The following is a 13,323-nucleotide window of genomic DNA, read 5'->3' on the forward strand; positions in this document are numbered from 1 at the left end:
TATATATATATATATATATATATATATTACAGAAAAATTTACTTATGAAATAATTATATACCGCGTAAACAACTAATGCTTACATTTAATTTAACTAATCTACACGTTAGCTAAGTTTTTTTTTTGGATTCAAAGAAACGAATTGACTCGATTATACAGGAAATTAAATCAAACTATTAAAGTCCATGTTGGTAACGCGAAAGTCTGTGGCTTCCATTACTCCTAACTTTCTCAAAACAACTTACCCATAAATTTTATGCACGCGTTTTTTCCGCACAAAAATTTTTATAAGATAGTTTAATTTACTAGTCAATTTTGTTATATAAATCTCCTAATTTGGTTATTAATGAAAATTATTACTTTTAACGCTAAAAATATTACTTATTATTGTAAATATTGAATTTGAGAAAAGAGAGACAATGAAGAAAAGTTGATTCTTTTATTATTTCTTCTTATCATTTACTACAGTATACAAAATGTTTATATAATGAATAAACTAACGTACATAAAGCTAAATTTAAACTATTAAGAGTAATATATTAAATCCCTAATATTAAGGTGTGTAATTGAGACAATCTTGCAAATTTGAAATATTTCCATATTCTTTGGCTGATATTACGGGATCATCCTTGTGTTGATTCTTATCACCCCCTGCAAGGTAGGTAGTGCAAGTGAATGAACACCAAGCTTGTACCGAAAATCTTCATATGCGTCTCGTGGAAGCGCTTTAGTGAGAATATCGGAAATTTGCTTGTGAGTCGGTAAATAACGTAGGTGGAGAGCACCAGTAGTGACTTTTTCTCTAATGAAATGATAATCGATTTCAATGTGTTTGGTGCGAGAATGGAACACAGGGTTATGAGACATGGATATTGCACTCTTATTATCACAAAGGAGCAAAGGACGACGATGAAACTGGATCCCAATATCATGAAAAAGATGTTGAAGCCATGTAATTTCAGCAGCATTAGAGGCTAGGGCACGATATTCAGATTCAGCACTAGACCGAGAGACAGTCGGTTGCTTTTTAAATGCCCAGGACATAAGGTTTGAACCAAGAAAAATGCAATAGCCTGTGGTGCTTCGTCGAGTTTCCGGACAACCTGCCCAATCTGCATCACAAAAGGAATTTAGAACAAGAGCACTTTGAGATAAATACCGTAAACCATAAGAAATAGTTCCTTTGATGTAGCGGAGAATTCGTTTTACAGAACGTAGATCCTTCATCGTAGGAGATTGAAAATGTTGACAGACTTGATTCACTGCATGTGTGATGTCAGGTTGAGTAAAAGTGAGGTACTGTAGAGAGCCACATAGTTGACGATAGGTGGTAGGGCCAGTCAGTTTATTATCATCCAAAAGAAGGTTGGATTTTTGAGTAGGAGTGCTAATTTTGGAGGACTCCAACATGGTTGCTTTGGTGAGAAGATCACGAGCGTATTTTGTCTGTGAAAGCATGAGACCACAAGAGAAATTCTTGACTTCAATCCCTAAGAAATAGTGAAGGCGTCCTAAGTCTTTGAGTTTAAACTCCTTATTCAGGTGTAATATGAGTTGGGAGATAAATGCAGAATCATTGCCGGTCACGATAACATCATCTACATAGACAAGTAAAAGAATAAATTGAGTGTGAGTATGGTGAATAAATAACGATGAATCAGCTTTGCTACAACGGAAACTGAGAGATAACAAACTAGAAGATAATCGAGCAAACCAAGCACGCGGCGCTTGTTTAAGACCATAGAGAGATTTGTGTAAAAGGCAAACATGATTTGGAAATCGTGGATCCACAAAACCAAGTGGTTGCTCCATGTAGACTCTTTCATTGAGAACCCCATGAAGGAAGGCATTTTGGACGTCTAACTGTCTAAGGGGCCATTGAAAGTGGACGGAAAGAGAGAAAATGACACAAATAGTAGTATGTTTCACAACGGGGCTGAAAGTTTCACCAAAGTCTAAGCTTGGAATTTGAGTGTAACCTTTGGCAACAAAGCGGGCCTTGAATCGATCCACACTACCATCTTTCTTAAATTTTGTGCGATAAACCCATTTACTTCCAACAATATTAGTATTGGTGGGGCGAGAGACAAGCGTCCAGGTGTGATTTTTATGGAGAGCTTCAACTTCTTCTAACATGGCAGCTCTCCAATTTTCAAATTTTTGGCCTGACTTTAAGGATTTTGGTTCTGATGTGAACAAGAAGTGCATCATTAAAGTTTATATTTTGATGAGTAGAGGAGCAAACATAATCCTTAAGGTAAGAAGGTATACGTTTTTCTCGAATAGGGCGTATAGGAGGAGAAGATGTTGTGATATCATGGGACAAAGGAGAGGAAGTGGATAAGTGTATATTCTCTTGATGTAATGAAAATGGGTGTCACGATATTGAGTTGGAGTGGTGGGATTTGATATAGTTGTAGGAGATGAATCTGAAATATCTCTGTAGGCAAGAAGACAGACATATTTCTTGAGAGCCACTCATCAGAATTAGGGAAAGTGGTAATAGATAAGTTTTCAGATGTAGAAGTTTTAAAAAATTTTCGAGATAAATAGGGAAGAAAGTTTTCATTGAAAACAATGTGACGAGATATATAGATACGATGAGAATTAGGATCAAGACAACGATAACCTTTGTGTAAAGTACTATATCCTAAGAAAACACAGGGGATTGTTTTTCGAGAAAATTTATGCATTCCAAGTGTTTTTAAATATGGAAAGCATTGAGCTCCAAAAACTTTAAGTCCTGAATAATCTGATTGTTTGTTAAATAATTTTAAATATGGAGTTTTCTTACCAGTAGAGAAGATGGGCAATTTATTGATAAGATAAACTGCAGTTAGAAAAGCATCTACCCAAAATTTAAGAGGAACATTGGTGTGAAAAAGAAGTGTTAAGCCTGTCTCAACAATGTGCCTATATTTACGCTCTGCTAAACCATTTTGTTCTGCTGTATGTGGACAGGAAATTTGTTGCTTGATACCATACCTGGCAAGATGATTTGTGAAGGTATTTGAAGTAAACTCACCACCTCCGTCGCTTTGGAAAGTCTTGATTTTTCTGTCAAAAATATTCTCCACAAAAGCTTGAAATTTTAAAAAGCACTCATAAAAATCTGATTTCTTCTTCAAGGGATATAACCATGTATATCTAGTAAAATCATCAATAAAGATTACGTAATACTGGAATTTTTGCGAAGATAAATACGGGGCAGGACCCCATAAATCACTGTGAATTTTTTCAAGAGAAAATTTAGAGATAAAGTATGATTTATTGGAAGAAAGTTTACATCGCTTCCCAAGTTGACAACTAACACATAACGCGTCCTTAGACAACCAATTTGAAATATTGATAACTTTATTATTATCTAATTTTTTTAAAAATTGAAGATTTGGATGCCCCAATCAAGCATGCCAGATTTTTGAGGAGGCTCCTTGAGATTTAATAGCAGTGAGTGCTTCAAGTTTCCTTCACCAAGAGTGTAGAGTTTTCCCTGTCTATGCCCTTTGGCCATGATCTGTTGGTTGTGCTCCTTAATAACAAATCCATAAGAGTTAAATTCAAAGGTACATGAGTTATCATCAATAAATTGGCTAACAGATAGTATTTTTTTTTTGAGTTTGGGTACTACAAGTACATTTTTTAAAGCAAGTTTACCTTGTGAGGTATTGAGCAACGCATTACCCGTATGCGTGATAGGTAAAGCTTGCCCATTACCTACATAAATAGAGCTAGATCCAAAATAAGGTTTTATATGTTGTAGGTTACCTCCTTGATTTGTCATGTGAGCAGTTGTCCCGAAATCAACGTAAAAACTGGGATCATCACCATTGTTTAGACTCATAGCAGCCAAAGCCTCTTGAGTATTTCCACCATCTTCGGTATAGTCGTACCTATAGTAACATTTAGGAGCAATATGATTAGTTCGACCACAAATTTGACAAGCTTCTTTGTATGAATTTTGTTTGCTTGGTTGTCCTTTCCACTCAATGTCTCTTTTTGACTTTAGTGGAAGGAGACTACTTGAAGGTTGAGTATTCGGACGATTGTAGTTGAAGGAATTTGGGCCTCGTCCCCTAAAGTTTCCTCTTCCTCGATTGTGGTTTTTTTATCTCCCTCTTTGGCTGAAGAAAACCTGGTTATGATCGATTTCCTGTTTTTCTTCGGTGCAATATTCCTGCTCAAAGTTCTTTAGCAACATGATAAATTGATTAAATGATGGATACGGTGGTTTGGACAAGACAGCAAGTTTGATATCTTTATAATTTTTGCCAAGTCCTTTTGAAACTTGAAAGACTTTGTCGACGTCTGTGAGCGGCCTTCCTATGGCTGCAAGTTGGTCACAGATTTCTTTGAACTTCCGAAGGTACTCTCCGAGTGAGAGATTGCCTTTTGAGAATCCATACAAATTGTTTTTCAATTGGGCTTCTCCATCTTCAGTGTCAGGCAACAGCTGCTCATGGATAGATAGTCATATCGAGTGTGCCGTATCCCCACCGTAAATCATGCTAAGCACTTGTTCCTTCATATTTCCAAGAAGCCAGGCTGTGAGAAGACCATCATTGAGAGTCCATTGCACCTTTTCTGGATTTGCGCATTGCTTACCTGCAGAATCTACAAGTTCATCTGCTGGTTTTTTTGAATCATTGATGTGATGTTCCAATCCAAGACTTCGAATCAGAGGTAGTATTTGGGATTTCCAAAGAAGAAAATTTGTCATGGAGAGCTTTATGGAGATTAAACTGGAGCATCGGTGAAAGGACTTAATAGAAAGGTTTGGCTCTTTGAAAGAAGATTTTGAACCTTGCTCTGATACCATATTGAATTTGAGAAAAGAGAGACAATGAAGAAAGGTTGATTCTTTATTATTTCTTCTTATCATTTACTATAGTATACAAAATATTTATATAATGTTTAAACTAACGTACATAAAGCTAAATTTAGACTATGTATTAAGAGTAATATATTCAATCCGTAATATTAAGGTGTGTAATTGAGACAATCTTGCAAATTTGAAATCTTTTCATGTAACGTCCCGAAAATTTGAAGGTTCAAGTAAACCATATGCATGCAATTTATTAAATTTCTTTGGTATTTTATTAAATTTTTTTAAAGCATTAAATGCATGTTTATTTTATTATTATGAGTTTAATCATTTTTATCCATTTTATGCAAAATTCATGCATGGTAGTAATTATTTCATGAAATTTTAAAAGTTCATGCATTAGGATTTCTAGATGCATTTCACGTTCGATCGATGAACGAAGACCGAAGAATTTTCAGGAAAATTATTTTTATCACACGATTTATTTTATAAATTAACACAAGGTGATTTTAAGGGTATTTTTCCAAAAATAAGATTTTATTGGGTATTTTAACCGCATGATCTTTATTTTTAACGGTACATAAATTTTATCGAATCGGGAGAATTTTATTTATGGTTTGGCTAATATTTGCGAAATCCTCCTCACACGAATTATTTTCCGGGACCACGTTTGGGTGGCCTACAAAACTTTTAAAATAAAATGGTGGCCCATTATCAAATCATTAAATTTACAATTAAAAATTTAAACACTAGCCTAAACTAAATGATTATTAACCGATACACACCCATTCACATCCCCACGCCATCGGTTTCATCACCCAACCAAGCGACACCCTCTTCATCCCTTTATTATTCCCTCGGTTCAAGCCATTTTCAGCTTCTCCCAGCTGCACTTTCCCTCGGTTTCAGAGAAAAAAAAACACCAGGGGAAGGCGTTTTTGGCTTTGTCTTGCAAAGAAACTCCCTCCGGATGCCACCTCTCGTGTCCCTCGTGTTTATACATCATTTCAGGCATGCTTTGTATTACCTTTGCTGCATCATTCACGTAACATATATACCTGATGTGTGTATGAGGCATGAAATTATTCGATCGTTCCTTGAGCATGAAGGATTTCTTCGGTTTTCACCCATGTCATGCATTTCTTTTAAATGCTACTCACGTTTTCTCTTCTGGTTGTGCAAGGGGACTGTCAACTGGTGTGAATGGGGTCTGTTATTACCGATCAAGAGGAGAGTTGTAGGTTGGAAACGAGGTCATACGATGTAGATTAGGAGTGATCCACGGTTCTTGTTTATGGGTGCGCGTTTGGGTAGATCTATGAAGGGGCGAGGTTCAGCGTTGCAGGGGCCATACCAAGCGATGGATCAATCCTTGAGGGGTCTGAACCATGGCCTGGAAAGGCTCGGCTGGTGCTGGGACGAGCCACAACGCAGATCGAACTAGGGGTGAGTGGTTAGCCGTGTAGGGTGTGTGAAACAATTTCCGAGCGGGTGAGCTGTGGTTAGTGCATGGAAATGCAAGCATGGGTAATGAGTCCAGGAGAGCCTAGAGTTGTCGAGATGTGATTGGTTGAGAGATGTTTTCGGTGGAGAAGGGCCAGCACAAAGATTTAGAGGGGTGAATGATGGTGTACGTGTCTTGTTGGGGGGAGTTAGAGTCCAACGACTTGCTGGTTCATCAGCCGTTAGTTTTAGGGGCTGAGATGGAAGTTTTAAGAGCTTTATAGTGTTTATAAGATGTGTTAAAAAGTTGGGAAAAATTTGGTTGTGTTTCGAGTTGATTCGGATTAAAACCGGGACCCCGGTCCAAGAGTTATAATGAATCGATTAAGTTTTGTTTTTTAGGTTCGATTTTACTTCTAGGGAAGATTTTAATAATGTTTTGGGATATTTTAAGGAAGTTGGTAAGCTTCGGGTCAATTTTAGAGGTCCATGGGAAAAACGGTAATTTTTGGGTTTCTAGGGGCAAAATGGTCGTTTTGCACCGGTGGTGAGATTTTGGTCCTGGCAGCGTCCTGAGCACAAATTAAGATATTTTAAATGATTATGCATCATGTTTACGGTTTTTACGCAAGTATGATAAATACGGTGCATGCTTGGTTTAAAGGAAAAAATTATGTATATGCATGTTTTTATTAAGTGATGAATATGATGACACGTTTTGAAGGAAGTGATTTAGTTGTGACTGACACGATGACATGTAAGGCCCGGACTCAGTGGGCGGGTAATGTCGTCGCTGATGATCCTCGTCGTCGGGTACTGCGGTTACACGTAGATGGATCCATCGACTGACATGATGACATGATGATACGAAAGTCACAGCTAATGAACGGAATTCAAATTAAGATTTTAACACGTATATGCTGATATGATGATACATGCTATTACCATGTTTTGACATGTCACGGTTACGCATACGATATGATAACATGATGAGACATGTTTTGACACGTTACGATTTTACACGACACGTTCATGTTCATGTTTTTAAGCTCATGAAATGTATGTTTATTATATTATTTTTCACTGTTGTGTGCTACGTATATGTACTTGCTATTACTGGTACAGGTGTGTTGAGTCTTTAGACTCATTAGGCGTGTGTGATGCAGGTGAGTTCGATGTCGAGGAGACTGGAGGTGCCGAATTCTGAGTAGGCAGACCTGGTGCGGTGACACGACCCGAGGACCATTATTTTTCCGCATTACGATTTATGAGATTTGAGATGAAATGAATATTTTAATACGTTGATGATTTTAAAATTTTTATACGTTTATGTTCACGTATGATTTTAAATGTTTGGTTATTTAAAATGCGCTATTTTTACTATCAAATATTTAAGATCATTTTTAAATGTTATATTCTTATGTTTAAATGTTATTTCGAAAATTGCGAAACTTTTATTAAACTAATAATAAAAAATATTTCTGCATTTTAAAACGAGTAAACGTTTCATTTCATATTCTTTGGCTGATATTACGGGATCATCCTTGTGTTGATTCTTATCAGTAAATATGGATATGATTGACTCGTCTAACAGATAAATATCTATGAGACATTTTTTTAGTGGATCCGTAATAATGTAAATAGATTGGAATAATCATGTAAATATATGTAAAAATTTTGTGTTATTGTAACTAAAGAATCAATTACGTGTGAAATCATATGTTATTTTACATACTAAGTAGTCATTAGCTACAAATTTCACATGGATCGAAAGTCCTAATTAATCAATTATTCCATTGAAAATTTGAAATCATGTCAACTCTTCTTTAATGAGTACTCAATAAAGTCAAGATCCCGAAGAAGCCAAGTCCTACCGTTGATTTAGTCCACATTCTCTTATCTTTCTAACGTCATTCATTACTTGCAAGGTTCCAAAATTTATAGCCAACAATGTCGCACCAATTCCACAAGCCAGAGTCCATGCTTGGACCGCGTGGTTAGAACTAACGAGTCCGAGGATTATTTCATCAGCCCTTCAGTACTATATTAACTTGTTGCTTCAAAACCGTGGCCACCATCTGAACACACATATATTATAATTATGGACATAGTTCAAATATTCTCGATTGTTTCCTGTGTCCAGTGGCGGAGCCAAAAATATGGCTCTGTCCGAATTAAAATTTTAAACTCTAAAATCTTTTAATATTTTAAATTGATTATATTAACTTGTTGCTTCAAAACCGTGGCCACCATCTGAACACACATATATTATAATTATGGACATAGTTCAAATATTCTCGATTGTTTCCTGTGTCCAGTGGCGGAGCCAAAAATATGGCTCTGTCCGAATTAAAATTTTAAACTCTAAAATCTTTTAATATTTTAAATTGATTATATTAACTTGTTGCTTCAAAACCGTGGCCACCATCTGAACACACATATATTATAATTATGGACATAGTTCTGAACACACATATATTATAATTATGGACATAGTTCAAATATTCTCGATTGTTTTCTGTGTCCAGTGGCGGAGCCAAAAATATGGCTCTGCCCGAACTAGAATTTTAAACTCTAAAATCTTTTAATATTTTAAATTGATTTACTCGGGCTAATATCATATTATTCCAAAATTATACAAAATTTACATAAAAATTTTTTTAAAAAAAAAATTGGGCTACCCGGACCATGCATGTGGCTCCGCCACTGCCGGTGCCATTTTTGCTACGGTGCTGCGTTCTTCGGCGGAACAAACTGTGCACACAGTTGGAGACGGCACATGTTGAAACATACAGCCAAATTGATAGTTGCTTCTCGTGCGGTAATTGAGCTTCTGGCAAAACATTCTTGGTCGGGGACGTACTCGGTATGCATGATTCCAACTATGTACGTCGGTTGATTTTCGCTAGTAGAATTTTTGGTTTTTTTTTCGCCACTCGTTAGTTCGGCGATTTTGAATTATGAAATAGTATATATCAATCAACTTCGGTAATAACACCAGCGAAGTAAAACATTATTTTTTTACTTCACAATTTAAAAAACACGGGCTTCACTTCTAATTTTTTATAATCTTTTACTTCGACACAATAGTTTTGATGAAGTGAAAAGTTAAAAAAAATTTTAAATTTATATTCAGTGAAGTAAAAAAATGAACCATAATTTTAATTAATTTTCCTTAAATGATGAAGTAATAAAATACAAATTAACTCGTCATATTAAAATTGTGTCGAAGTTAAAGAAAGAATTTACTTCACCACATCTCAACAATAGTGAAGTCGTTCTCTATTAAATACTTCACTACAACAAAAAAAATGAAGTCTTTTAAATTTACTACTTCGTCATTAAATGTAAATTGTGAAATAACAAAACTTACAAACAAAAAAAATGTAAACCGTCGCCAATTAGCAACGGTTTTGTTCTAACCGTCGTCAATAGCGACGGTTTGAAGAGTCTGTCGCTAAATAAATCGGCGACAGTTGTAAAACCCGTCGCTAATTAGCGACATATTTATTAATCCGTCGCTAATAGCGACAAATTATAAATTTCCGTCGCAAATTTCCTACAAATATACCCCTCCACGGCTTATTCTTTACACCGCTTCATATCTACTTCCATTTTTACTCTCGAACGGTTTTAATTTCGATTTAGATTATATTTTTTAACTTTAATTTTTAATTTATGATCATGAATTTAATTTTGTTGTTAGCTTTGTTTTATAAATTATTTACAAATTTAAAATATTTTAGATGTGTTGAGGATATTATTTAAAAATACGTAGGAATAATTATAAAATTAAAAAAATAATTTTTTTAAAAAAAATAAAATAATCAGCAACGGTTATATGAATTATCGTCGCTAACTAGCGACGGCTGTATGATTTACTGTCGCTAACTAGCGACGGTCTTATTAAATTTCGTCGCTAACTAGCGACAGTTGTATAAATACTGTCGCTAATTAGCGACAGTTTTTGACGCCACCATCGCTATTTAGCGACAGTGTTTCATTTAACCGATGCTAATTAGCGACAGTTAGTCATAAACCTGTCGCTAATTGGCGACGGTAACCTCAACAACCGTCGGTAATTAGCGACAGTCTATCTTTCCTAAACCGTCGCTAATTTAGTTCCATAACACCGAAGTCATTCGCATCAATTACTTCACAAAAATACAAAACCTATGAAGTAATACAACACATTTACTTCGTCATTCTATATAAACTATGCAGTTATATATAAGCTATTACTTCTGCACTTTACGAAATCGATAATGTAGAAGACGTTGTTTTACTTCGTCATCGGTCTAATTCCAGCCAATGACTTCGCTAATTTCTTGAATACAATTTCGGTGATAATGCGAAGTAAAATGGTACCCTATTACTTCACGTGCGTCTACTTCGGCAATTATCTACCTATTACTTCATTTAATATGCGAAGTAAATCAAGGAAATTCTATCCGAAATATATATACTAGCTAGCCCAAAACGTGACAAAAAAAGATAATGTGGGATCTTTTTTCAAAATTAGTTAATAAATAATCTGGGATCTAAGGAGTCTGGCTCCTTATTTTAGAAAACATAAAACCAACTAATGTAAGGAGACCCTGGAGGAGGCGCAGGGTTAAGGAGCTCAGATCGTTAATATATTAAAAATCTTAAAAATTAAAATGAAGGAACTGGGGTTAAAGATCTCGGCTCCATAAGTCATATATAGTTTTTTTAAATAATATCAACTTAACACAGTGATAATTGAAATAAATTAAACAATTTTACATATCCAATCTCGATGGGAAAATAAATTGAACAGTTGTTATATAAAGTTTAATTGTTCGTAAAAAAAATAAGAAACAGTGCAATATCGCGTTGATGAATCTGTATTGATTGACAAAAAAAAACTTATTCAAATTACCTGAATCATCATATGAAATTAATATAAAATGAAAAAAAAATACGATCCAATATATCTACGTTATAAGAATAATAAAAAGAAGAATATGCATTCCAGTTGAATAAAAAAAACTAAATTTTTTTCGATAAAATATCACATATCAGAATAAAATTAAAATATGATTTTAAAAAATTTATTCTAATTAAGTGTATTAATTAAGAATATTGAAGTAATATAAACCATTATAATAAGTGAACCACATAAATTGAAAATTGTGTGATGAATGATTTAACTTGAATATGTTTTAATTTAAATGATATTATTTTTTAATTGAATCAAATCTAAAAGACGATATTAGATATTTAATTGTTGGATATTTTAACAAAATACATAAACTAAAATAACAAGAAGACATATATATTAATAGGATAAATTTATTTTTTTTATAAGAAATATGATAAAATCTAATGCATGTGAATGCAACTTCCTGATTCAGTTTTTGTACGAAAAAATTTAAATCTATATTAATAATATAAAAAATATATGTACCTAACAAATAAAAATAGATTAATAAAAACTAAATAACATATATTAATTATACATAGATCAATCAAAGCAATACATATTAGATTGACACTAATATGATTTCATCCATTTTGATTGTTTTGTGAAATCGAAGTACATTAACTCAGTTGACTCAAAAAGATTTAATGGATATATTTCAAAAAGTTTTCCAATCCAACTAAGTAATTAGAACAATTAAAGTGCGGAAATAACTCAACATATAAAATGTATAAAATATACACAGACACAGTCAGAAAAAATAAATATAAGAACTAAAATAAAAAGATGTGAGATTATGTTTATGGAAGTTAAAAGACAAAACTTATACGTATCTCTTTCTTCTTTTTCCTTAATGGTTCCACTAGAAGATTTGATAGGTATAGCTTTGTACAAATCCAATTCAATTTGGTTCACCAGCCATATTGAGCTGATACTCCTAATATAAGTACTACAACTTAATCTCTTTAGAGACACACTTCTGACCGTTACTATACGTCTCATTATACAATATAACTCGTGTAAACGAATGACAAGTGAGAATAAACGGTGCAACAAATTATCTTTTATTGATCTGATTGAACTGTAAGCGTGTGCAAATCATATTAGAAATAGAACTTTAAGATACGATGATAAAGATTAAAAAATGCTCGATAATATGCAAGATTCAAAGTCGCAGCAAGAGTGATAACATTTATGCTGCATTTCTTTTTTATAGATGATATTCTCAACGTTAACAAAATTTGAACGATACTTATAAAAAATGTACTAGATGATATATAATCACTAAAACTTAAGTCCATATTTTTCTTAACACATGTATCATTAAGAGTAGCGTATTTTTATTTTAGGATAAATGAAGGTTCTTTTAAACGATGAAATTTTTTATTATTAATCAAATGCTTATTTTTCGTCTTTTTAATCATATATATTGTTAACAAGAGGATCAAACTGATAAATGTTAAATAAGGACTAAGTCGGGACATTTAAAGAAACCAGAACTAAACCGGGAAAATAAGATTAAATAAAGAATTATCATTGTGTTATATGCTTACTTTATGTCATTTTAAGTATATTTATATAATATATATAACAAAAACTTGTGTGGGACGGTCTCACGGGTCGTATTTTGTGAGACGGATATCTTATTTAATTCATCCATGAAAAAATATTACTTTTTATGCTAAGAATATTACTTTTTATTGTGAATATCGGTAGGGTTGACCCGTCTCACAGATAAAGATTCGTGAGACCGTCTCACAAGAGACATACTTAATGTGTGTGTGTGTGTGTATATATATATATATATATATATATATATGGTGACATGGGCGGCAGAAATTTTGGGTTATATATATAAATATGGTGACATGGGCGGCAGAAAATTTGGGTCGCGGGATGGCAATAAATCAATGACCTCGATTGCGATTTCGACGTCGGTCGAAAAGAGTGCTCTTTTGTATCTCTAATCTCACACTAGATCCTTCCTATGCGGCTATTAACTTTTTTTTAATGTGTTTAAATAATTTACATTCTCTTTTATTTAATTTTAATATCGAGCGCTTAGAATTTATGGATTAAATTAATACACTTTTGTAAGAGAAAAATAAACCAA

The sequence above is a fragment of the Primulina huaijiensis genome, chromosome 13 (genome assembly GCF_012295235.1).
Source record: "Primulina huaijiensis isolate GDHJ02 chromosome 13, ASM1229523v2, whole genome shotgun sequence".
Classification (NCBI taxonomy): Eukaryota; Viridiplantae; Streptophyta; class Magnoliopsida; order Lamiales; family Gesneriaceae; genus Primulina; species Primulina huaijiensis.